Source organism: Equus przewalskii, chromosome 6 (assembly GCF_037783145.1).
Source record: "Equus przewalskii isolate Varuska chromosome 6, EquPr2, whole genome shotgun sequence".
Classification (NCBI taxonomy): Eukaryota; Metazoa; Chordata; class Mammalia; order Perissodactyla; family Equidae; genus Equus; species Equus przewalskii.
The window spans coordinates 82,439,126-82,465,580 of record NC_091836.1 but is presented as its reverse complement, the minus strand read 5'-3'; the positions used below and the strand labels follow the sequence as shown (position 1 = coordinate 82,465,580).

General features: G+C 38.5%; 1 protein-coding gene across 6 annotated transcripts in view; it reads left to right on the top strand.

Annotated features, from left to right (window-relative positions):
- Positions 1–1,668: 1,668 nt before the first annotated feature.
- BTBD10 (BTB domain containing 10) overlaps positions 1,669–26,455 on the top strand; it is a 71,027-nt gene continuing 46,240 nt past the window's right edge. The window contains exon 1 of one of the 6 annotated variants that reach the window (XM_008521753.2): positions 1,669–2,435. The gene's annotated coding sequence lies outside the window, so the exon portion shown is untranslated. Of the gene's footprint in view, positions 2,436–12,031; positions 12,157–26,455 lie in introns of those variants that run through there. The other 5 variants (XM_008521754.2, XM_070624368.1, XM_070624370.1 and 2 more) reach the window with 5 other exon arrangements.

The window sequence follows — 26,455 nt, the reverse complement described above, 5'->3', positions numbered from 1 at the left end:
TTCTAGGCTTTAAAGTTAAACAGGATTCTGGGTCTGTGGCTTATCATTAATTTGTTGAGCAAATATTCACCCAGAAGTCTATTGCATCCTCTGCTGTGAAACAATCATGTCTTAGCATGCTATGAGGTGCAATAATATAGACAACCAAAGGAACTTGTTTGTTCATTGTTTCTGTACGAAACTTAGCTGTATTTCTGTCTTGACCTCTTTGGTGCATGCATTGATCTTGTGGAAGAAAGACTTTCATTACGGGTCTGAACCTTAGCTCATTCAATCAGTTAGCGTTTACAAATTATTGTGCAGAGTGGTTTGTGATGGTCTGAATCAATGGCATTTACCTGGTAGACGTATAGCTGTACCAATGCTCCCAAATTAATATTTGAAAGGTTAACTTTCTTTTTTAAACAAATGACCATGGTAACTTTATTAGATTTTTAACTTTTTTTTTTTGAAGGAATGACAGAATGAAAAGAACTGTAGGCCCCTCAAAGCAAGGTAATATGGTATGACCAGATTCCAGCACGGAACAAAGTTTCCATATTTCATTTGAAATCTTTCGCTGATATAATTCTTTCAATATTTCATGGAAAATTCCTAGAACTTGGACTACAACTTGTGAATTACGATAAGCAGAGGACCTGATTGGCCCACAGCAGAGTTAGAACTTTTTTTGGTTGTTTTCCTATTAAGTGTTGGGCTTGTTTGTAGGGAAAGTAGGGTGAGGCAAATGAAACTACAGTATCATAAATATATGTAATAATATGAAAATAATATGTGTCTAAAGGGAGATTGGTGGAAACTTTATAGTAGAATACCAGAGCCCTCCTTTAGGAAACGATAGCCTCTATTTTGATATAGGGAAACGACTCCTATTTGACAGACCTCACTATCTTGGACCATAGAATTACCTTTCTTGAGCTTAGCTTCTACAAGAACATTTTGATAATAAGTCAAGACTGGTGAGGTGGTTGTTGTTTTGTTGCCTGAGGATTTTTGGGAAGTTTCTCCATGAGGTCACCTGTATTACAAAATTCCTGTTAGATGGCTCTTCTTACGTAGAAATCTTCAAATATTACTAGCACTTTCCAGTTTAGCAGAATATCGGCAATAATAACTTGGTGTACTATGACAATAACTTCTGTGTCCCTCAGGTCTCTGATCTCTAAGCGTCCTTAGACGAGGAAGAGCATGTTCACTACACTGTACCGTGCAACTGCTCACCTCCTCAGGATAAACACTGGTTTGGAAAACACTTCGGTTATCACACGTGGGAGCCTGGAAGTTTTTTCTCTTCGGAACTAAGCAATGATGAAAAGTTTTTCAACAGAGTTCTTAGTGCGAAATCTATTTTCACTCGAATTACTCAGACCAGCTCCTCTTCCTCTTCGCTTCCTCTGCTTGCGACACCCCTCCCACTCATCTCAAAACTGGGGAACTCTTACTCATCCTTCAAGATTCAGCTCAGCTGTCACTCCCTGGTGGGGGCTTCCTCCACACGCCAGGCAGCTCGGCCTGTAGCGGGAGACACTGAGAGTGTCTGTCCTGGGCTGGGTCTCGCCCCCCGGGTGTGCGCTCCGGGGGCTGAGGCCGTGTCTTCCATCTCCTCCCGTTTGTGGAGCGCAGCGTTCGGCCCCCGGCGGGCTCAGTAGAGCTGAGAGGCTGAAACTCTTTCTTGCAAGCTCCTGCCCGCAAGCAGCAGCATCCCGTCCAGCTCGCTCCCGACCTCCGACCGCCGGCCGAGCTGCAGGAGTTCCCGCGGGCTCACCAGTTCCCGCCACCGGCGTTTAAAAACAAACAGCGGGGAACGCTAAGGGTAGAGAGGGGGCCCTCACGACGACCGCCTTTCGTGAGCCCAGCTCGGTTAATCCCCGCCAGCTGAGCCGGCAAAGGCCATTTCGGAGCTTGCTCGGTTGAGGGAAACGCCTTCCCGGAGCAAACTTAGGGTCCCAGGGGTATTTCTCCAACTCTGAGCTGGAGACGCTGTCCGCTTTTTTCTAACGGTGACAGGAAGTCGAAGGAAAAACGTGGGATTCAAATGTTGGGGGGTTACTGCTCGCAGCCACTAGGCTCGAGGCTCGCTCTGGATCCCGGGCTGACGTACGCGAGGCCGGTCGCCCTCCCCTCAGAGGCACCAACCCCAGGCTGAACGCCCACCTCAGGCTGCCGCTCCCTCAACGGCCCTCGCACTCGGCGCCCCGCCCACTCCTGGGCGGTGAGCCACCATTCTCGCGAGAACACCTCTTAGGACTGAGGGCTCTCGCGAGAAGAGGCTTAGGAGCCGGCCTGCAACCTGCCGGGGCGGCTCTGGTGGCCGCAGCCGCCCGAGTGGCCGCCACCACAGACACCTCCGGAGGGATCCAGTTGAGGAGAGGCAGAGGTGTCGCTGGCCCCGGCCTTTGCCTAGGCCCTCACTGGACACTCAAGGGGGACTCCAGGTTCGAGGGTGACTGGACTCAGCTGGGGCACTCGGTGGGGGCGGCGCCGGACCTGGGCTTGGCGGGGGCGAAAGAGGAAGGGGGCGGACGGCGAATCTTGCTGGAGAGCCGGGCGTCTGGGCGCCCGGAACCCTGCGAGGGGACCGCGGGTGGTCTTCTGGGTTCCGGCCGCTGGCACCCACTTCGGAGAGGCACGGATGGGACTTGGGTTCCGGAGGTGCTGTTTTTGGTTGAGAGTGCCCAGGCCTCTCCCCGGGGATGAAGGCGATAATCCCCTCATCCCTCCCTCCCCGGGTTGAGTAACCCGTGCCCCGCCCCTTTTCTGTCATCCCCGGGCTAACGCAGCCACGTCCTGAGGAGGGCGCATCACAATAGGGGATAAGGTGGCCCGGAGCCTCCCTTCGGGTGGAGAGGAGCGGGACCCCAATAATGTGCTGCGTGGTTTTATGCTGTAACAGCAACACGGATTGTACAGCTTTGTTTTCCCAAAACTTGCACAGAAAAGCTTCTTGTTCTTTTCCGCTTCTGATACAAGTCTCCCAACATCCTTTATCCTCGGGAATGGGGTGCGGGGAGGTGAGACATCACTTAGCAATTCGTTAACGTGGGGGCAGTGTGACCATACCAGGGCCCCCCAGATTCCCCACTTCTCTTTTCCCCTCCGTATTTTGAGTCCGTGATGAAAAGACTAGTCCAGGCATGCTAAAGCTAGAGCCTCACCTGCTTGTCACGTTGTGCACTTAGCATATAAAAATGATTTAAATTGTTCATCTCTGAGAGTCTTCATGCTGTTTGTTTGAATTAATCTGAACGAAGCAGCACAGTATATTGATTTTATTTAGACAGTTGTGTCCCCCCTCCCACTACACAGATCTGATCAAAGAGTTTTAGAGAGGGGATTGGGGTAAATTTGGAATGAAATAGACTGTAGAAATTGGCATAAGAGAGATGATAAGGAATGCAACCAACGGCCAAAAACATTTCTGTAGTGGAGAGCCCAATCCAGGACTGAAGTCCAAGCCTTGAAAATGAGGACTGCAGTTGTCATTTGAATATAAAGCTGCAAGCAGTAGAAAATACCTGGGAAAGGATTTGATGATGGTTTAAGACTGTTAAAGTGTGTGAGGAGAATTATTTTTGAGTGTGTAAGAGTGTTTCATAAATTTCCCTAACATTCCTCAGAGTTTATGACCTAAATGTTATTGTTACACAGAGAGAGAGTGGGCAGGGAGGTTCTGAAGCAGGGAATGTGGTAAGAAACCGTGGAGTGACACTGTGTTCAATCCAGAAAGCTTTCAGTGAGAGTCTCAGCAGTGTTTCTGAGTTCTGTCATCTTTTTTTCCTCACTCCCGAAAAAGCTTTCAGATGGGCTTTTTGCTTTCTGTATGTAACCCTTCCAGCAGCCTGAATGTTTTTCTTTCTGCCCCTTTCTTCTAAGCCTTGCGAAAATTTTTTTTCTTATTAACTATAAAGTTGCAAACCACTATGGTCTGCTTTGTGGCTTTTTACATTTAGGTGACTTGGTGAAGTGTGGAAGTTATCTGGAAAATATTATGCACTCCCCAGAGCATTAGTTTATGAATTTACTGGGCAGATAAAAATGAAAATGAGTGAAATGCATCAGAGAGTTTATGCCTCATCTAAGAGGGGCATCCAGTTCTCAGGTCCACCTGATTAGTGCCATACCTGAATATGGGCCCAGTCTTCAGCCTTCTCAAGAGAACTCGGGAAGTCTAGATTTTTACTTGCAGTCTCTTTTTTGCTGGGTAAGATTTGCCCTGAGCTAACATCTGTTGCCAATCTTCCTCTCTCTTTTTTTCCCTCCCCAAAGCCCTAGTGCATAGTTGTATATTCTAGTTGTAAGTCTTTCTACTTCTTCTATGTGAGCCACCAGAGTCTGGCTGCTCACAGACGAGTGGTGTGGTTCCGTGCCCGGGAAGCGAACCCGGGCCACCGAAGTGTGGTGAGTGTTGAACTTTAACCACTAGGCCGTCAGGGCTAGCTTTTCAGTCTCTTGGTTTTTAAAAACGTTGAAAACTAATTAAAACAATTAAAAATAAGTTCATGTGACCCAACCAAACCCAAACCTGTCAGTAGTTGTATCCTGCTCTCCAGTTTAGGACTTCTGTTATAGGGCAGAATTAATACATTTTATGACTGAAATAAACAAAAGAGATTTAAAGTAAGTATGTGAATTAGTTTGGGATTTCAAACCTAGGAGGACTTGGGAAAAATGTCAAATCTAATTGAAAACAGGAGGTAAGTTTAATAGCCAAGTTTAATAGCTTTCGATTACACTAGGGCAAATTGAACTGATACTTACTAACATTTTAACTGTGGAAATAACTGAAGAAGAAACCTCTCAGTATTTATGGTTTAATAACTCAGGGTTCTGAGCATAACTGATTTATAGCTATCTTGTAAGGAAATCAATTTATTGAGAAGCCCTTTATTGTACTTGCAATTAATATGTAAAATTAAATCCAGGAGCCCATCTTCAACTCATCTATGGTTTTGAATGTTTATTGTTTGCTATGCCATTTCCCAGTCATTGACTTTCACTGGAAGCAATATTGATTGCTTAGATTTTATCCCTGGCAGATGGGGTGGGAGGAAGGGGAGTCGGGATGGAAAAAAATGGGATGGGGAGAGTGTGGTGTGAAGCGGCCACTCAGGTGCTTCTTCCTCACATTGGCCATTAAAAGACTGATTTGAGTTAACTAGGTTTTTTTCTAAGAAGAATAAGTACTTGGATTGATTAAACACAGTGCCTTATACATAGTAGAGCTTAATGATATTTGTGGCAACGAACCCTGTGGATTAAACCACATTTATGCATTAGTGTGAAGTACTTTAATCACATAGTCTGATTCATACCTAGTTGGGCTGTGGGGAATGGGAGTGTAGAGGTCAGACCTAAGAAAGAGGTGGATCTTAGGCATATAAAGGTCAAGTTGAGTCTTTGATGAGAGAAGGGTGAGAGAGGAGACTAGGTGAGGGAGAGAGTTTTGAAAAGGAAGATGAAATGGCTAAATACGGTTTTGTCTGCTGTGCAGTTTTACAGAGAAATTACAATTAAGTTGATCATACCTCGTGCAAAGACTACATAGAATTTTGCTTTTTATTTATTTTTATTTACTTATTTTTTAAAAGACTTCCTTTTTTTCCTTTTTCTCCCCAAAGCCCCCTGGTACATAGTTGTATATTCTTAGTTGTGGGTCCTTCTAGTTGTGGCATGTGGGACGCTGCCTCAGCGTGGCCCGATGAGCGGTGCCATGTCCATGCCCAGGATGACAAAACACTGGGCCTCCTGCAGCAGAGTGCGTGAACTTAACCACTCGGCCACGGGGCCGGCCCAGAATTTTGCTTTTTAATCAGGGCTGATCTGGGAGTTTGCAGACTTAATTTGTTCTTTTAGCCCAGTCTTCTCAGGTCAAGCTAGTCTAGTATCTTTCATCCAGTCCCTGCCTCTCTCAGGTATAGGAAGCGAAACAGGGGGAAATGTGTATTATGTTTGTGAGGTATTCTTGTTTGAGAGTTTTAAAAACATTCTGAAGAATCTGTTGTGTATTTGTGGAGATAATGTTTGTTGAGGGGGAACCATCGTTTTCTTCTCCCCACGTTTCTAACATGACCTGTGAAGCAGGCAATTCTCTCTTGGAAGTAGCTTTCCCCCTTCTTTCTACTCTTTCAGATACCTTCCCAAGGGAGGATTAGGTGAGGCTAGGAGAAGGAATTGAGTATGCTTTTGCTTAGTGTCTTCTGGTTCTATTTTTGGAGCTCCCAATTCTTAGGATATGCATTCTCTACTACTTTGTATGGTAGATACCTGAGCAGGCTGGACCCTATGAGGGAGAAGAAATTGGAACATCTACAGTTATAAGTTTAATTTACAATTGAAGTATTAAGTCTTTTTGGCCACTGGTTTCAGCCATATTTTTATTTTCATCTATCTGACTCCTTTATTTTGTTTCTTTGTTGGTTATGAACCCACAGTAAGGGAGGAAGAGGTAGTTATAGATGTTCGTTAATGGAGGAAAACTATTTTTAAAATTTTTCTCTTCTTGGATAGAATGTTTATTAGAGTTCAAGCTAACATTGCATTTCCCCTACCGTGGCTTGCTCTGCTTTACTTTGGCATCCTTGAAGTAAACCTACCTTGCTAAGCACGTAACAATCTCAAACTCAGAGATGGAAGGTAAGCAATCAGAATTCAAAGAGATGCTCTTGGGGAGAGGATTATGAGGTTGGTAAATGTTAGTTGTAGGCAACGAGAACACAATGAGCTGAGTACTAGAAGTGGTAGAAACTTGAACATAAAAGAGGAAAGATTTTATGTCAAATATGTGACCTTATGTCACACATTTCTGAAGATTAGGAAGATGCTAAGGTATCTTTGCCAGTAAAAGCATCTTTCTTTACCCTTATTATAGTTAAAACTATATTTTTCTGTTTTAAAAATGCAGTCTGATTACATGGTACTTATTTTTATCTTTGTGGTTGAAATGAGTGATTAGCGTTTTTGATCACAAACAAATTAACATTTAGTATTTGGTTGGGAGTGAGAGTCTGTCGTAGTGAATCACTGATTGAAGTACTTAATTTGAAACCATGGATAACACTTTTCTAAAATCATTTTAAATTGTAATCATACTTTTCTGCTTGAAATACCTTATTTGGGATCATTTAGATCTGGATTTAAAGTCAACTGTTCGCCTTATGATATAAAAGTTACTTAACCTCTCTCAACTTTTGTTTCTTCACATGAAAAAATGGAGATAGAACACAGCTGTCAGTAGTTTAAGAATTAAATGAAATAAAATATATAAAAGTGCTATGTAAATAGTAAAATGAATATAACTTGGTAGCACTTTGTTCTGTGTTTACGCTGAGAAAATAGCATACTGGCCAGTGATCTTGAACACATCCATTAGGTAAGTTTACATTTACCTCTAGCTATCTCATTTGAAGGGAACAAGTTCAAATGGCTATTTACAGCCTTGCCAATATGAGTCTCTGACGGGAAATTACAAAAGTTTTTTTCTTTTTCTTTATTCTAGTCAACATTGAACAATAAAAGCTCTTTTTAAGCTCTTTTTCTTGCTTTTCATGTTGGCATCTATTTACTGATATCTGGTATTCTGTGTAATTTGAATACCAGATGGAATAATAGTAGAGAAAAGGGAAGGGAGAATAGATTGAAGAGGGAGATGGCATGGCATTTTAAAAGTCGTCTATGAGGATACTGTTATCTATTTCTAAAACATAAAACCATTTTATTTTTCCTAATTTGGATTATTTCCCTTTAAAATTGTTGACTGTCATTGCTAGTAGCAGATGAGTAGAAAATTACCCCAAGTGTTTTGTTAACTATATTAAAATGTCATCTTAAGTAAATTTTAAAGCTCAGATAGCCGAGGAAGAATCTCAGGTGCAAAATCATGCAACAAAATGTTGTTATAATTTTCTTATCCTGGATGGTCATACAAATAGTGCTGAATTATTTTAAAGGTAATTATTTCATTCAGGTCAGTTTGTTGTATACAATGCAGGATTGAATTTGATTTTCTCACATCTAGAGAGCAAGCAGTACAGTCTGCTGTGTCCTTTTGGCTTGTTAATTTAGAGTTCTCTTAACGAAGTTCTTATAAAATGGGTAGCTGTGGGGCACTGTTGTTTCCTTCTTGTTGAATATCCAAATTGCCTGAGTTTCTCTTTTCAAAGAGAAGATTTAGTTATTGGAGACTAGTGGATTTATAAAACGATAGCACTGAAAGTACTGTAAAATCATTAATACTCTAATTTTGGGGAGAGAAAACTGAAGTGCAGATTAAGCCCCCTTACCTGATTTTGATAAAAGGTATTGACTGGTAGTGGGAAAACTAAGACTAGAACGTAAGACTCCAAGTCTTCTGATCCTGAGTAGTTTATTCCGGTGATCTCCCTAGTGGGTTGCATGTTCTTTTGGGAGTGTGTGAAAAACTTGCTCATCGTGCTGTGTGAAGAAAACAATAGAACTTCAATTTATACTAATTTTTTTACTCTATCCCTTTTTCATTTCTATTTTTTGTGTATATGTAGTATATGCATAGTACTGGTGTGACAGTATATGTGCATTATTTATATACATATGTGTGTGTAGCTCTTCAGGCTGGTTGAACTAAAAGCATATTAATAAAGGGAAAAAGTGTCATCTTTTAGAAGAAAAGTGGTGTGACCTCTTTGATAATCTTTGCTTCCCTAGTGAATGATATTATTTAACAATAGTAGCTCTGAACACTTGATTTTGAAGTTGTTTTACAGTTAGTACTTTGAAAAATTACTTACAAAAGTAGATTTTTTTGGAGTAATTTCTTTCTGACTATAAAAGTAATGCATTGCCTGCAATTTGGAACATTTAGCAAAGATCAAAGAACATGGTATCATAATCCATGACCCAATGATAATTGCTTCCAGTCACAAACACACAGACACAGACACCCCCCCCTAAAATTGGGATCATTCTGTATGTAATGACTTAAAATTTTTATTTTGAGAAATTAAAAGGAAATTTGAATAATGTGCAGATACATAACTAGATTTAGAAATTAACATTCCCTCTCTCCTCCCTCTCCTCCTTTCCATCTGCTTCCCCTTCCCCCTCTTACTGTAAATGCTTTGATAAACATATGTGTGAGGATAAAATTATTTTTTATTTTTTATTTTTCCTTCTCCTTCTCCTCAAAGCCCCCTGGTGCATAGTTGTATATTCTAGTTGTGGGTCCTTCTAGTTGTGGCATGTGGGATGCCGCCTCACCACGGCCTGATGAACTTAATCACTCAGCCATGGGCCGGCCCGGTCTAATGCTTCTTAAAGGTGGTCTGCAGTCCTGATTCTGATCCCTGATGAAGTTTTCACTAGCCTTTGTTGAGAATGTTAGCGTGAAGTGGCTGGCTGCCCATTCCTGTTTCTCATACTAAAAATCTTTGGCTTGATGGTGTTTTTCTTTGACTTGTGGCTTAGAAATTCCTTCTTTATTCTGAGATCTAAATATTCATATTTTCTTCCTGATTTTTTATGGTTTTATGTTCTACTTTGAATTTTTTAATGTGGAATTTGGGGGAGATAAAATGTGAGAAAGGAAAGGATCTTTTGCTCAAATAGTTAACCAATTAATTTTTTAAAAGCTACCTATCTAACCTTGAGTCTGTCTATCATCTACTTATTTATCTCTTAGTGATTTGAAATGCTACCACTAACGCTTTATTTTCTGTACATAGCATTTTGATGGGTTGTATATTAAGTTTGAGAGACAATATAGAATGGTGGAAAAAACACTGGATTTGACTGTAGAGATGTGTATGTGAGTCCTAGTTTATTTATTAGCTATGTGATGTTAGGCAAATGACGTAATCCCTTTAAGCCAGTTTCTCAGTTTTTTAAAAGGGATCACCTTTATATAATAAAAGATACCGCTTGTATCTTGTAGGATTGATACGTGGATTAGCATAGATAATATATGTGAAAATCCAACTTATTATCCAAGGCTCCCTGAATTAGATGCTAGCATCTAGCTCCTGTGCCTCCATCCTGTTTGAAAAATCTCACTAAATATTTTTCTGTAGTTCACTTGGTGCTGAGGCATATCTCTAATCTACTGCCAGTCTGGTAACTTTCCGAAAGGTGGATGGCTTGACCTTATTCTTCAGGAACCTATTCTGAAATGTATTGGTCATTGCTTACTGTTGTAGATGGAGGTATTAAGAGGTGAATGAATTTGAGTGACATGGCAACCTTGTTCCTTACTACTGAATCTGTAGTTACATAAGTAGTGTACACCTACTGTTTTCCTTATTTAAACAAAAGCAAAGAAGCATAAAATGGTACAATTTAGAACATGGTAATAGTAGGCCTTTTAGTTATTTAGAATATATAATATATTATGTTTCAAATAGAAAACTGTATAAAAAAATACTCAAAAGTATTGCTTACATCTGTATTACTTTTACCCCATTCCCACTCTGCCCCTGTAGGTCTATTAGTGTCTTATTTATCCTTCTGGAGTTCTTTTTGTAAAAATAAGGGAATATATGTGTATTTGTATTTATATGTATGTACGTATATATTTGTTAGATATTTAGTATGTGTATGTATGTATGTATATATGTATATATGTGTATGTGTATTTATTGGATACAAAAGGTATAGCAAACTGTATGCTGCTTGTTCTGCACCTGTTTGGTTTGGTTTTGTTTCCACCTAACAGTATATCTTGGATATTAATACATGAGGATCTTCTTTCTTTATTCTGTTTTATAGATGCATGGTATTTCATTGTGTAAATGTACCATATTTTACTCAGTTGTCCTCTTTTGATGCACGTTCAGATTGTTTTTAGTCTTTTGCTGTTACAAATAATGCCACAGAGAATATGTATTGAATATTTTGTTTAGTGTTTGTAGAGTTGTATCTTCAGGGTAGATTCTTAGAAGTAGATTCTTAGGACTGGTAAACATTTGTGTAATTTAGTTAGATATTGCAAAATTCCTCTCCATGGGAGGTATATCGTTTTGTATTTTTCGTTAGCAATGTATGAGACTGTGGAGAATGTCTGTTTCTCCACAGTCTCATCAGCAGAATATACGGTCAAAATCAGAAGTGTTAATTTGTATTTCTTTTATGAGTAAGATTGAGCATGCTTTTATATGTTTAAGACCATTTGCGTTTATTTTTCTGAGAATTGCCCGTGTCTTTTGTGCATTCTGTATTTTTTGGAGGGAGGCTTTTTCTTTCCCTTTTTAAAGAGCCCTTTATATAGTAAATATTTGTTTTTTAAGTTTTGTTTATTGTTTCTGCTGCTGTTTTGCAATGCAAAGGTGTTTATTTTTAGCTATTCAAATAAGAAAGACTTCCTTCTTCCGGGTTGTAAAGGAAATCAGCCATCTTTTTTTTTCTAGTATTTGTATGATTTCAATTGTTACATTTAGATAGCTGATCCATTTGGAATTTACCTTGGTATATGTGTGAGGTATGGATTTAGTTTTATGTTTTCCCAAATGTTTATCCAGTTGTCTCAATACCATTTATTAGTGTCTGTTTTTTCTTCAAGTGATTTGAGAAACCACTTTATCATATATCAAATTTCGCTGTTTTAGAGATCTGTTTCTGGACCTTTCATTCTGTTCTACTGGTTCGTCTGTCTATTTACATACAAGTACTACAGACTTTTAGTTTTTGAAATAAGCCTTAAATATTCTTTGAATGTAAGAAAATAATTTTTATTTTATTAAAATAGAACGCTACCTGTAATATTAAGATACAAAGATATGTAGAGTGTTCTTTGTGAGCAAGTATTTTGTCTCAAGACAAATTTTGTATTCCTTAAAATGAAACATTTAGAGGAAAAATAACTTTTTTGTTGGAGAAGGTTCTGATATTCTGCCTCTAATTGTGCTGGCATATATGGTAGTTACCAGCCACATGTGGCTATTTAATTTAAATTAATTAAAATGGAAAATTAAAAATTCATTTCCTCAGTTGTAGTACATTTCAAGTGCTTAATAGCCACATGTGACCTGTGGCTGCTTTTTGGATAGTGCAGACATAGAACATTTCCATTATTACACAGAGTTCTATTGGACAATACTGCAGTCTAGAACTTCAGTCATATTTAGGTCATTTTGTAGCCTATTGAATTAATGGCAGATGAACAAACAAGTAAAAATCTGAAAGGAATGGAAGGTAATGGGAGTAGTGAATGGGTCAAAATGGAACAGCATCGTAAAGATTATATAAAGATATATACTGTAACTTATTTAAAAAGCCTCACAGAGAAACAAAAGGAAACATTGTTTACGAGTCTGACTTTGTTTAAAGGGTGCTGGTTCTTAGGAGTTGAATGTAATCGCCTTTGATTTAGGCACTTTATCAGCTTATTGGAGATTTACCTATAATAAATTTCATGTCAAGGTGATTATTTCAACTAAGATATTTCCAGTTTTGAAGGTAATACTATTTAGTCATAGAAGAAAAGGAAAAACAGGGACATATGCATAGAAAACACAATATTAAGATTTTCTTTAGAATATTAAAAAAAAATCATGTGCCTTTTAGTGAGTTTTAAGAATTTAGCACTATAAACAGCATCTAGTTCTTTACAGTGCTAATCAGGTGATGTAGGTACTTAGAAAATGCTTGCGATATGGGAAGATTTTCAAACATTTATTGAACTATTTAAGATGGGAAAAAAAATAAATGAAACATTTCTTGAAGTGTTAATGCCTTGAATAAGAAGTCAGCAAAATTTGAGTAGAAATTCTGTAAAAGTGATAAAATCAATTAACTCAAAGATTTTATTTCCAGGTCACTTCTGGAAGATCAAGGACTAAATATGAGTTGACTTTGGAAGTCTTACATTTTGGTGGATTAGATAAGGAGGCCCTTTAAATAGGCAAAGTGTACCCTACTTTTGATGGAAATTCCATGCAATTTCATTAAATCTATTTGTTAGAGTATCCCTAGCAGTTAGCATCCTGAAAAGGTACGGAGCACTCAGTGCGTAAGTTTTGAAGGAAAACATAAACCAGTTGAATTTGGTACCATGGAACTAGTTACATAAAATTTAGTCGGATATAATCTAGTATAAAAATATCCTGACTAAAGTTCTCAGCTTTATTTACTTGTCTTATTTTAACTGTAGCAAATCAGAAAAGGACAAGCCTTGACAGTTGAGAGGGCTTCTGTGGCAGGCAGCTTTGAGGAATATTTTGGGGAAACTTAGGGTCACTTGATAATATCTTTAAAAATCTCTCCAGGGATATGTGTTATACTTTCCCACTTTTAACCCCACTTCCTTGGTGTATGTTTCCTGAGAGCAAGTATTGACGTTAGAAATTGAATTGTTATAATTTTTGCTCGTTTGAGGGTGAGGTTCCCATGATTGGTGCTCATTACCATAACTAAGACATGGGTTTAATTGTATGATAACTGTTCTTTTTAAAGATAAGCAACTAAGTTAAAGACTGCCTGTAAATCTTCATAATTTGCATTTCCTTTCTACTGTGGATTGTGTTAAATGAGATGTCCTTCAGTTTCTTTCATCTTCATTTAATTAATTAAAACATTTTGTAAAAGCTTACATACAAGTTGTTCTAAGCTTTGGGAACACAAATATGAATCACATTTTGTTCTTGCCCACAAAGATCTTGCAGTTTAATGGGGGACATGTGGCATAAACATTCTACCTATGCATAACGATGGGGTTCAGGACATGCTACCTCAAAATATGGCACCTCAGCATATTGGATGTTTTAAGCTGAAGGAATCTGAGAAACGGCATGTACAGGAAGGGGTTTCTGACCTGCCCCTGAAGCAGGTCATAAAACTTTCATGTGAGATGTGTCCTCCCTATACCCAGAGGACAGGAGCATTGTTAGCTCTGAAGATGAAGGGACACAGAGAGGAATCTGAACAACAGGATCTGCTAATAAGTTTCCCTCAGTTTACTACACTTAGCTCATAATCTTTGTCTTACCTTTCCATGATTTTTCACTCTTCATCAAACCTAGCGTAAGAACACTCAGGTTTAATGTTTCTTCAGGTCTTCATTTCCTTATGAAGGCTCCTGTGTCACATAGAACTTATCTTGAATAAATTTGTATGCTTTTCTCTTCTTAATATGTTTTTTGATACAGGGTTCCCAGTCGAGCACTTAGAAGGGTAGAAGAAAAAGGTATTTTTCCTCCCCTACAAAGTGTATTGACCATATTTAAGCAGTCAAAAACAAAAACACAACTACACTTAAGCAGTAAAATTAAACAAGGGAGAAAATTTCTATAACAAAGCCACCTCCAAATACTTTATTGTAACCCCTTCCCATATTATTATGAAAACAGCATGAGATATATTCATATAGTATAAAGGATACAATGAAAAGTCTCTCTCTCATTCCATCCTTTCCTTAGAGGCAACTAGTCATTAGTTTTAAGTGATATTTCTAAACATCTTTAAAACATAAACAAGCATGAGTGTATGTTTGTGTATATATTTAAAAAAATATTGGAGTACATAATGCATATCTGTACTTTGCTTTTTAACTTGACAATATGTATCTTGGAATATTTTCCTTATCAGTATATGTGCATCTCTCTGTTTCATTTTACTGATTGCGTGATATTGTGCAGATTTTAAAAAATTATTGTTTTATCGAGGTCGTAATAGTTTATAACATTGTGAAATTTCAGTTGTATGTTATTATTTGTCAGTCACCATATAAATATGCCCCTTTACCCCTTAGGCCCATCCCCCAACCCCTCACCCTTCTGGTAACCACTAATCTGTTCTCTTTGTCCATGTGTCAGTTTATTTTCCACATATGAGTGAAATCATATGGTGTTTGTCTTTCTCTGCCTGGCTTATTTCACTTAACATAATACTCTCAAGGTCCATCCATGTGGTTGTGAATGGGATGATTTTGTCTTTTTTATGGCTGAGTAGTATTCCATTATATGTATATACACCACATCTTCTTTATCCATTCACCAGTCAGTGGGCAACTTGGGTTGCTTCCATGTTTTGGCTATTGTGAATAATGCTGCAGTAAACATAGGGGTGCATAAGTCTCTTTGAATTGTTAATTTCAAGTGCTTTGGATAAATCCCCAGTAGTGAGATAGCTGGGTTGTATGGTATTTCTATTTTTAATTTTTGAGAAATCTCCATACTGTTTTCCATAGTGGCTACATCAGTTTCCATTCTCACCAGCAGAGTATGAGGGTTCCCTTTTCTTCACATTGTCTCCAACATTTGTTATTTTTTGTCTTGGTGATTATAGCCATTCTAATGGGTCTAAGGTGATATCTCAGTTTAGTTTTGATTTGCATTTTCTTGATTCTTAGTGATGTTGAACATGTTTTCATGTTCCTATTGGCCATCTGTATATCTTCTTTGGAAAAGTGTCTGTTCATATCCTCTGCCTATTTTTAGATCAAGTTGTTTGTTTTTTTGTTGTTGAGTTCTGTGAGTTTTTTAATATATTTTGGAGATTAACCTCTTGTCAGATAATATGATTTGCCAATATTTTCTCCCAGTTGGTGGGTTGTCTTTTCATTTTGTTCCTGGTTTCCTTTGCCTTGCAGAAGCTCTTTAGTTTGATGAAGTCCCATTTGTTTATTTTTTTTGTTTCCCTTGCCCAAGTAGACACAGTATTCAAAAAGATCCTTATAAGCCTGATGTCAAAGAGTGTACTACCTCTGTTTTCTTCTAGGAGTTTTATGGTTTCAGGTCTTACTTTCAAGTCTTTGATCCACTTTGAGTTAATTTTTGTGTGTGGTGAAAGATAATGGTCTACTTTCATTCTTTTGCATGTGGCTGTCCAGTTTTCCCAACACCATTTATTGAAGAGACTTTCCTTTCTCCATTGTATGTTCTTAGCTCCTTTGTCGAAGATTAGCTGTCGGTAGATGTGTGGTTTTATTTCTTGGCTTTCAATTCTGTTCCATTGATCTGGGTGTCTGTTTTTGTACCAGTACCATGCTATTTTGATTACTATAGCTTTGTACTATATTTTGAAGTCAGGGGTTGTGATGCCTCCAGCTTTGTTTTTTTTTTCCTCAGGATTGCTTTTGCTATTCGTGGTCTTTTGTTGCCCCATTTGAATTTAAGGATTCTTTGCTCTATTTCCATGAAGAATGTCAATGGGATTCTGATTGGGATTGCATTGATTCTGTAGATTACTTTAAGTAGTACAGACATTTTAACTATGTTTATTCTTCTAATCCATGTGCATGGAATCTCTTTCCATTTCATTATGTCATCATTGAGTTTTTTCAATAACATCTTATAGTTTTCATTGTATAGTTCTTTCACCTCCTTGGTTAAATTTATTCCTAGATATTTTATCCTTTTTCTTGCAATTGTAAATGGGATTGTATTCTTTAGTTCTCTCTTTTTTTTTTTTTTTTAAAGATTGGCCCCTGAGCTAACAGCTGTTGCCACTCTTCTCTTTTTTTGTTTTTCCTTCTTCTTCTCCCCAAAGACCCCCAGTACATAGTTGTATATTCTAGTTGTGAGTGCCTCTGGTTGTGCTATGTGGGATGCCACCTCAACATGGCTTGATGAACAGTGCCATGTCCACACCCAGCTTCCGAACCAGTGAAACCCTGGGCCTCCAGAGCACAGCGTGTAAACTTAACCACTCAGCCACAGGGCTGGCCCCGAGTTCTTTTTCTATGAGTTCATTATTAGAGTATAGAAATACGACTGATTTTTGTAAGTTGATTTTGTACCCTACAACTTTGCTGTAGTTGTTGATTATTTCTAATAGTTTTCCAATGGATTCTTTAGGGTTTTCTGTATATGAAATCATGCCGTCTGCAAACAGTGAGACTTTGACTTCTTCATTGCCTATTTGGATCCCTTTTATTTCTCTTTCTTGCCTAATTGCTCTGGCCAAAACCTCCAGTGCTATGTGGAATAGGAGTGGCAAGAGTGGGCACCATTGTTTTGTTCGTGTTCTCAGAGAGATGGCTTTCAGGTTTTCCCCATTGAGTATGATGTTGGCTGTGGGTTTGTCATATATGGCCTTTGTTGTGTTGAGGTACTTTCATTCTGTACCCATTCTATTGAGAGGTTTTTTTTTTTTTTATCATAAATGCATGTTGGATCCTGTCAAATGCTTTCTCTGGGTCTGTTGAGATGATCATGTGGTTTTTATTTCTCAATTTGTTAATGTGGTGTATCACATTGATTGATTTATGGATGTTGAACCATCCCTGTGTTCCTGGTGTAAATCCCACTTGATCATGGTGTATGATCCTTTTAATGTATTGCTGTATTCAGTTTGCCAATATTTTGTTGAGAATTTTTGCCTCTAAGTTCATCAGCAATATTGGCCTGTAATTTTCCTTCTTTGTGTTGTGCTTGTCTGGTTTTGGGTCAGCGTGATGTTGGCCTGGTAGATGAGTTAGGAAGTGTTCCGTCTTCAACTTTTTGGAATTGTTTGAGAAGGGTAGATATTAAATTTTCTTTGAATGTCTGTTAGAATTCTCTAGAGAAGCTATCTGGTCCTGGACTTTTATTTTTTGGGAGGTTTTGATTACTGTTTTGATCTCTTTCCTTGTGATTTGTCTATTCAGATTCTCTGTTTCTTCTTCTTCTTTTTTTTTTTTTTATTTTTAAAGATTTTATTTTTTCCTTTTTCTCCCCAAAGCCCCCCAGTACATAGTTGTATATTCTTCGTTGTGGGTCCTTCTAGTTGTGGCATGTGGGACGCTGCCTCAGCGTGGCTTGATGAGCAGTGCCATGTCCGCGCCCAGGATTCGAACCAATGAAACACTGGGCCGCCTGCAGCGGAGTGCGCGAACTTAACCACTCGGCCACGGGGCCAGCCCCTCTCAGTTTCTTCTTGATTCCAATTGGGAGGTTGTGTGAGTCTAAGAATTTATCCATTTTTTCTGGATTGTCCAATTTGTTGGCATATAGTTTTTCATAGTATTCTCTTATAATCCTTTGTATTTCTGTGGTATCCATTGTAATTTCTCCTCTTTCATTTCTAATTTTATTTATTAGAGTCTTCTCTGTTTTTTCTTTAGTGAGTCTGGTTAAAGCTTTTGTCAGTTTTGTTTTATCCTGTCAAAGAACCAGCTCATAGTTTTGATGATCCTTTCTTCTATTCTTTTTGTTTCAGTTTCATTTATTTCTGCTCTTTTATTATTTCCCTCCTTTTGCTGACTTTGGGTTTTATTTGTTTTTCTTTTTCTGATAGTTTTATGTGTATTTTAAGATTGCTTATTTGAGATTTTTCTTGTTTGTTAAGGTGGGCCTGTATTGCTGTGACTTTCCCTCTTAGGACTGCTTTTGCTGCATCCAATATGAGTTGGTATGGTGTATTGTCATTGTCATTTGTCTCCATATATTTTTTATTTTTTTATTTCTTTTATTGAGTTCATAATAGTGTACATCAATGTGAGATTTCAGTTGTACATTATTTCTTAACTGTCACCACATAAGTGCTCCCCTTCACCCCCTGTGCCTCCCCTGGCCCCATTCCCCTGGTAACCACTGAACTGTTTTCTTTGTCCCAGTACTTGTTTATGTTCCACATATGAGTGATATCATCTGGTGTTTGTCTTTCCCAGACTGGCTGATTTCACTTAGCATAATTCCCTCTAGGTCCTTCCATGTTACTGCAAATGGGATGAATTTGTCTTTTTTCCTTGTTGAGTAGTATTCCATTGTATATATATACCACATTTTCTTTATCCACTCATTGGTTGTTGGGCACTTGGGTTACTTTCATGTCTTGGCTATTGTGAATAGTGTGGCAACAAACATAGGGGTGCATATGTTACTTTGGATTGTTGATTTCAAATTGTTTGGGTAGATACCCAGTAGAGGGATAGCTGGGTCTTATGGTAGTTCTATGTTTAGTTTTTTGAGGAAACTCCATACTGTTTTCCATAGTGCTTGCATCAGTTTGCATTCCCACCAACAGTGTGTAAGAGTTCCCTTCTCTCTACACCGTTTCCAACATTTGTTATTTTTAGTCTTAGTGATTATAGCCATTTTAACAGGCATAAGGTGGTATCTTAGTGTAGTTTTGATTTGTATTTCCCTGTTGATTAGTGATGTTGAACATCTTTTCATATGTTTATTGTCCATCTGTATATCTTCTTTGGAAAAATGTCTGTTCATCTCCTCTGCCCACTTTTTGATTGGGTTGTTTGCTTTCTTATTGTTGATTTGGGTGAGTTCTTTATATATTATGGAGATTAACCCCTTGTCAGATATATAATTTGCAAATATTTTCTGCCAATTGGTGGGTTGTCTCTTTGTTTTGATCCTAGTTTCTTTTGCGTTGCAGAAGCTCTTTAGTCTGATGAACTCCCACTTGTTTATTTTTTCTGTTGTTTCCCTTCTCTGAGAGGACATGGTATTTGAAAAGATCATTTTTAGTTTGATGTCAAAGAGTGTACTACCAATTTTATCTTCCAGGAGTTTTATAGTTTCAGGATGTATCTTCAAGTCTTTGGTCCATTTTGAGTTTATTTTTGTGTATGGCATGAGATAGTGGTCTATCTTCATTCTTTTGCATGTGGCTGTCCAGTTTTCCCAACACCATTTATTGAAGAGACTATCTTTTCTCCATTGTATGTTCTTAGTACGTTTGTTGAAGATCAGCTCTCCGTAGATGTGTGGTTTTATTTCTGAGCTTTCAGTTCTGTTCCACTGATCTCTGTGCCTGTTTTTGTACCAGTACTGTGCTGTTTTGGTCATTATGGCTTTGTAGTATATTTTGAAGTCAAGGATTGTGATCCCTCCAGGTTTGTTCTTTTTTCTCAGGATTGCCGTACAATTTGAGGTCTTTGATTTCTGCATATGAATTTTAGTATTCTTAGCTCTATTTCTGTGAAGAATGTCATTGGGATTCTGATTGGTATTGCATTGAATCTGTAGATTGCTTTGGGCAGTATGGACATTTTAACTATGTTTATTCTTCCAATCCATGAGCAAGGAATCTCTTTCCATCTCTTTATGTCATTATCAATTTCTCTCAGTAATGTCTTACATGTATAAGTCCTTCACCTCCTTGGTTAAATTGATTCCTAGGTACTTTATTTTTTTAGTTGCGATTGCAAATGGAATTATATTCTAGGGTGAGTTCTCTTTCTGTAAGTTCGTTATTGGAGTACAGAAAAGCAACTGATTTTTGTAAGTTGAGTCTGTACCTGCAACTTTACTGTAGTTGTTAATTATTTCTATTAGTTTTCCAATGGATGTTTTTGGGTTTCCTATGTGTAAGATCATGTCATCTGCCAACAGCGAGAGTTTCACTTCTTCACTCCCTATTTGGATTCCTTTTATTCCTTTCTGTTGCCTGATTGCTCTGGCCCAAACCACCAGAACTATGTTGAATAAGAGTGGTGATAGTTGGCATCCTTGTCTCACTCCTGTTCTCAGGGTGATGGTGCTCAGTTTTTGCCCATTGAGTATGATGTTGGCTGTGGGTTTGTCATATAGGGCCTTTATTATGTTGAGGTAATTTCCTTCTATCCCCATTTTGTTGAGAGTTTTTATCATAAATGGCCGTTGGATCTTGTCAAATACTTTCTCTGCATCTATTGAGATGATCATGTGGTTTTTATTCCTCCATTTGTTGACGTGGTGTATCATGTTGATTGATTACAGTTGTTGAAGCATCCCTGTGTCCCTGGTATGAATCCCACTTGATCATGATGTATGATCCTTTTGATGTATTGCTGAATATGGGTTGCCAAAATTTTGTTGAGAATTTTTGCATCTATGTTCATCAGCGATATTGGCCTGTAGTTCTCCTGTTTTGTGCTGTCTTTGTCAGGCTTTGGTATCAGAGTGATGTTGGCCTTGTAGAATGTGTTAGGAAGTGTTCCATCTTCCCTAATCTTTTGGAATAGCTTGAAAAGCATACGTATTAAATCTCTCTAAAAATTTGGTAGAGTTCCCCAGGAAAGCCATCTGATCCTGGGGTTTTATTGTTTGGGATGCTTTTGATTGCTCTTTCAATCTCTTTCCTTGTGATTGGTCTATTCAGATTGTCTGTTTCTTCTTGACTCAGCTTTGGGAGGTTGTAAGAGTCTATTTATCCATTTCCTGTAGGTTATGCATTTTGTTGGTGTATAGTTTTTCATAGTATTCTCTTATAATCCATTGTATTTTTGTGGAGTCTGTTGTTATTTTTCCTCTTTCATTTCTGATTTTGTTTGAGCTTTCTGTCTTTTTTTCTTTGTAAGTCTGGCTAGAGGTTTGTCAGTTTTATTTATCTTCTCAAAGAACCAGCTCTTTGTTTCATTGATCCTCTCTGCTGCCTTTTTTGTTCAATAGCATTTATTTCTGCTCTGATTTTTATTATTTTTCTCCTTCTGCTAACTTCGGGTTTTGTGTGTTCTTCTTTTTCTAATTCAGTTAGGTGTAATTTGAGATTGCTCATGTGGGATTTTTCTTGTTTGTTAAGGTGTGCCTGTATTGCGATGAATTTCCCTCTTAATATGTCTTTTGCTGCATCCCATATGATTTAGTATGGCATCTTATCATTTTCATTTGTCTCCAGATATTTTTTTATTTCTTCTTTAATTTCTTCAATGATCCATTGGTTGTTCAATAGCACGTTGTTTAATCTCCACATCTTTGTCCCTTTCTCAGCTTTTTTCTTGTAATTAATTTCTAGCTTCATAGCATTATGATCGGAAAAGATGCTTGTTATTATTTCAATTTTTTTTAATTTATAGAGGCTTGCCTTGTTTCCCAACATATGGTCTATCCTTGAGAATGTTCCATGCGCAGTTGAGAAGAATGTGTATTCTGCTCTTTTTGGATGGAGTGTTCTATATATGTCTATTAAGTCCAACTGGTTTAGCTTTTCATTTAATTCCACTGTTTCCTTGTTGATTTTCTGTCTGGATGGTCTATCCGTTGATGTGAGTGAGGTGTTGAGGTCCCCTACTATTATTGCGTTATTTTTAATATCTTCCTTTAGGTTTGTTAATAGTTGTTTTATGAACTTTGGTGCTCCTGTGTTGGGTGCATAGATATTTATAAGCAGTTTTTCTTCTTGATGGAATCTCCCTTTGATCATCATATACTGCCCCCCTTTGTCTCTTTTTAACTGCCTTATCTTGAAATCTACTTTGATATAAGTATTGCAACACCTGCTTTCTTTTGTTTTCCATTAGCTTGGAGTATTGTTTCCACCCCTTCACTCTGAGCCTGTATTTGTCATTGGAGCTGAGATGTGTTTCCTGGAGGCAACAAATTCTTGGATCTTGTTCTCTAATCCATCTTGCCACCGTGTGTCTTTTTATTGGAGAGTTCATTCTGTTTACATTGAGGGTGATTATTGATGTATGAGGGCTAATGCTTAATGTCTTCTGGTTTTCCTGCATTTCCTTTGTTTCCTTTGTTTCTTGTCCTGTGTGTTTTGGTCTACCCATTGAATTATGCAGTTTTGTATGATGTGTTTCTTTGTTTTTTACTGATTTATTTTTTTTGTCTCTGTTCTGCCTTTTAGTTTAGTGGTTACCTTGAAGTTTATATTCAGAACCTTGTGTATAACATAGTCCATTTTCTGATGGCCTCTTATTTCCTTAGTCTCAACTGATTCTGTCCCTTTCCTCCTTCACTCCTAAGTTATTATTCTCATATCATATTCCAACCTATGTTGTGAGTTTGTGGTTAAAGTGACAAGATTGTCTTTGTTTTTGGTGTTTTCCCTCCCTTTAGCCTAATGCTATAGTTGAATAGTTGCTATCCTATTCTGATTCTATCTGATTGTCTTCGTACTCTGTGTTTTGTGATGCCTTTCTCCCTTTTTTTCTTTTTTCAGGTATGAGGGCCTTCTTGAGAATTTCTTGTAGGGGGGTGTCTCGTGGCTACGAAGTCCCTTAGCTTTTATTTGTCTGGGAAAGATTTAATTTCTCCCTCATATCTGAAGGATATTTTTGCTGGACAGAAATTTCTTGGCTGAAGATTTTTATCTTTTAAAGTTTTGAATATGTCATTCCATTCTCTCCTAGAGAAATCTGCTGAAAGCCTGATAGGGGTTCCTTTGTAGGTTAGTTTCTTCTGCCTTGCTGCTCGGAGTATTCTTTCTTTGTCATTCATTTTTGCCAGTTTTACTACTATATGCCTTGCAGTAGGTCTTTTTACAAATCTCGGAGATGTGGAAGCTTCCTCCACACATATTTCCCTCTCTTTCCCTCGATTTGGGAAGTTGTCAGCTGTTATTTCTTTGAACACACTTTCTGCTCCATTCTCCTTCTCTTTATCTTCCTGAATACCTATAATTCTTACGTTGCATTTCCTCATTGAGTCAGATATTTCTCGGAGGTATTTTTCATTTCTTTTTAGTCTTAGTTCTCTCTCCTCCTCCATCTGGAGCATTTCAACACGTCTATCTTTGATTATGCAGATTTGCTCCTCTGTGGTGTCCACATGAGCATTCAGGGAATCCGTATTTTGTTTTATCTCTTCCTTTGTGTCTTTCATCTCTAGTATTTCTGATTGATTCTTCTTTATAGTTTCTCTTTTGTGAAGTAGCTCCTGAACTCTTTGAATTGTTTCTCTATATTCTCTTTTACCTCATTGAGTTTTTTGATGATAGCTATTTTGAATTCATTGTCGTTTAGTTTACTTATTTCTGTGTCCTCTTGACTGAGTTCTGGATGCTTGTCGTTTTCTCTCTTATCTGGCAGTTGACCAAGTGCCTGATGTTGGAAGGATGGGACTTTCCCTTTGTCATATTATTTGGTTGCAGTTACAGTCCATCGCCACTGGGTGGGGGTCAAGAGCCAGGTATTCTGAGCCCTCCACCTTCAGCGGAGATGGCATGGCACGGGTCGGGGGAGGGGTTCTTACTCCTGTGTGCAGTCCCTGGTTTCCCCAATAAGCTCTTGCTGTCTGGTCTCCTGGGGTGTTGGTTTGATGAGGTCACCCCACGCAAATGCTTTCACCCTGTTAGAGGGCTGCCCTCTAGGCTGCAAGGGCCCTAGGCAGTCCTGGGTGGTCCTGTGGATGTGCCACCGTGCCCCGACTCCTTCCCTCATGCAGCCCCCTGCGGCAGTGACCGCAGTCTTTAGGGGAGGGAGCGAAGTTCTTTCTTACCCCGTTCCAGCTCCTGTCAGGGGGGCTGCAGTCTCTCTGCCCTTGGTCGTGGCTGCCATGACTCTCCAAGGATTTTTGTGCTTTTAGGGTATTTTCTGTTGGAATATGGTTGCTCCTTTTTGTTGTATGTTGGAGGGGAGAGAGTCCCAGGCAAGTTCACTCCACCATGATGCTGACATCACTCCCTGTCTCCAGATATTTTTTGATTTCTCCTTTAATTTCTTCAATGATCCATTGGTTGTTCAGTAGCATGTTGTTAGTCTCCACATCTTTGTCCCTTTCTCTTTCTTTCGCTTATAATGCTTTTGAGATTCCATTTTGTTGTGTGTATTAATAGTGACTCCAATTACTTTTCTATTGTGTCATTAGATGCTATTCCGCCTGTGTCTGCAAACCTGTTTATTTTTCTTCATTCTTTCTTTATTTTGTGCATTGGCTAATTTCTACTGATCTATTTTCAAGTTCCTTGATTTTTTTCCATCTCATCTGTGGTTTGCCCATCTAATGAGTTTTTCATTTTAGTTATTGTTCTTTTCAGGTAGAGCTGAGTTTTCTTTTTTTTGATAGTTTTCACTTCTGTATTGAGATTCTCTTTCTTCCACTCATCAAGACCGTTGTCTTATTTTGGTTCTTTGAATACACTTTCCTTTAATTGTTTGAATATATTTATAATATGTGCTTTGAAGTCTTTGTTAAATCCTACATTGGGGCCCACTTGAAATCAGTTTCTATTGACTACCTATTTGTTGTCTTGTTTCTTTGCATCTCTCATAATTTTTCATCAAAACCTAGGCATTGTAGTGTTCTTATGAGGATTGTTGATTTTTTTGTTCTGGTGGACCATTAACTTGCCTGGACTCAAACTGCAAACTTTGTTCCCCCCACAGTTTGTAGCAGTTGATATCTGTGCTCAGTTCTTACTTCTTCTAGCTACCTGTTTTTAGCTTGGTCTTCTTGGGAGTTGGTGGGTGGGGAGGGATCTCCTGCACCTGTGTAATTTGATGGTCAGCCAAAAATCTGGGCAGAGATTATACTCATATTTTGGAGCTCATGCTCCCTGTAGTTCCTCTACTTCTGTGGATTCCCTCCTAATTTCTAGCTTGTTGGCCAGTGGTGGTCTCTGTCCTCTGTCACCTTAGCCAGTAAGGGCTTCAGCTTCTTGTTGCTTGGGCTGTGTATGGTTGGGGAATGCACTCAGTTATGAAAAGCATCGAACTCATAGATCTTATACCAGCTTTCAGGGGTAAATTCCTTTGTGGTCTACCACCGAGGCTACCTGGGGTCTCCCCCAAAGCATGTGTAATTTAGCTGAGCATAGTTTATGTTCAGATTTTGGGTCTCATGCCTCTGTGTATCTTTCATTCCCAGTATGTCTGCCTTAAATTTTCAGCTGCACGTCTAGACTTGAAATAGTTTCTCTACCACTTTGAGCTGTGTGGCTGCCTGGTTTCTTCACTGTATTTGTAGGGGTTAGGGATGGCACTCAGCACAAAAACTTTAACCTGAACTCATGATTCTGTCCCTTTCCAGTTGTAGTTTTTCAAGAGTAAGCTCTTCTTTCACTACTGTATGGTTTGGGACACTTTTCAGTGCTTTTAAACAGTTATTTTTTTTATATTTTATCTAGATTTAAATAATTGTTATCTGCTGGAGGCTTTCATGATCATTTTACTTGGCTGCATTTGCAGGTTCCTTTTCACTGCTCTGGTTTGCTTTTTAAAAGTTGCTTCCACCTGTTCTTTTTCTTTCATGATTATCTGTGGTCGTATTCAGCCTTGCCAGTTCTTGATGTGGCTAAAAATAACTGTTCAGTTCCTTATCAATTTAAGGATTTATGTTACACTTAGAATGGGTTAGATGGCAATCATGAGGAAATTATAAAAACCTTGTAGAACCGTTTCAAAGCTTTCTATATCATATATATGTATGTCATATATTTTGTGCCTTTCAGGGTGGTACAGTCTCTCTTTTATTCCTAAGAGGGGAGGCTCATCAAATAATCCCTCAAGATTCTGGCCCTTCAGAAATTCTTTTCCATCTAGACCCCTCTGAAGGCCTTCTGTCTAGTTAGTACAGAGTTAAATGTGTGACCCTTCAAGCGTTTGTTCTTTAGTCTGCCAGTCTCGAGTGATTCTTTTGCTCTGTGGGGCTCACTCTCTCTTCTTCCAAATAGGAAAGGTTACCATAGGACATTTTGCTAGCTCAGGTGACCTCTTGGTCAGGCTCTAGTACCCACACCTCTGGATATTTGTCTTTCTATGCAGCTGAAGGCAATCCGTGGCTCCTTGCCCTGGTATCGCTATGTGATTCTGTTCTCTTCACTGTTTTCCCTCTCTTACCTATCAGGTCTTTCTCTTCAGTAACCACCACACTTGAATTACTTTGTTTACAAAGTTTGAGAGATAAAA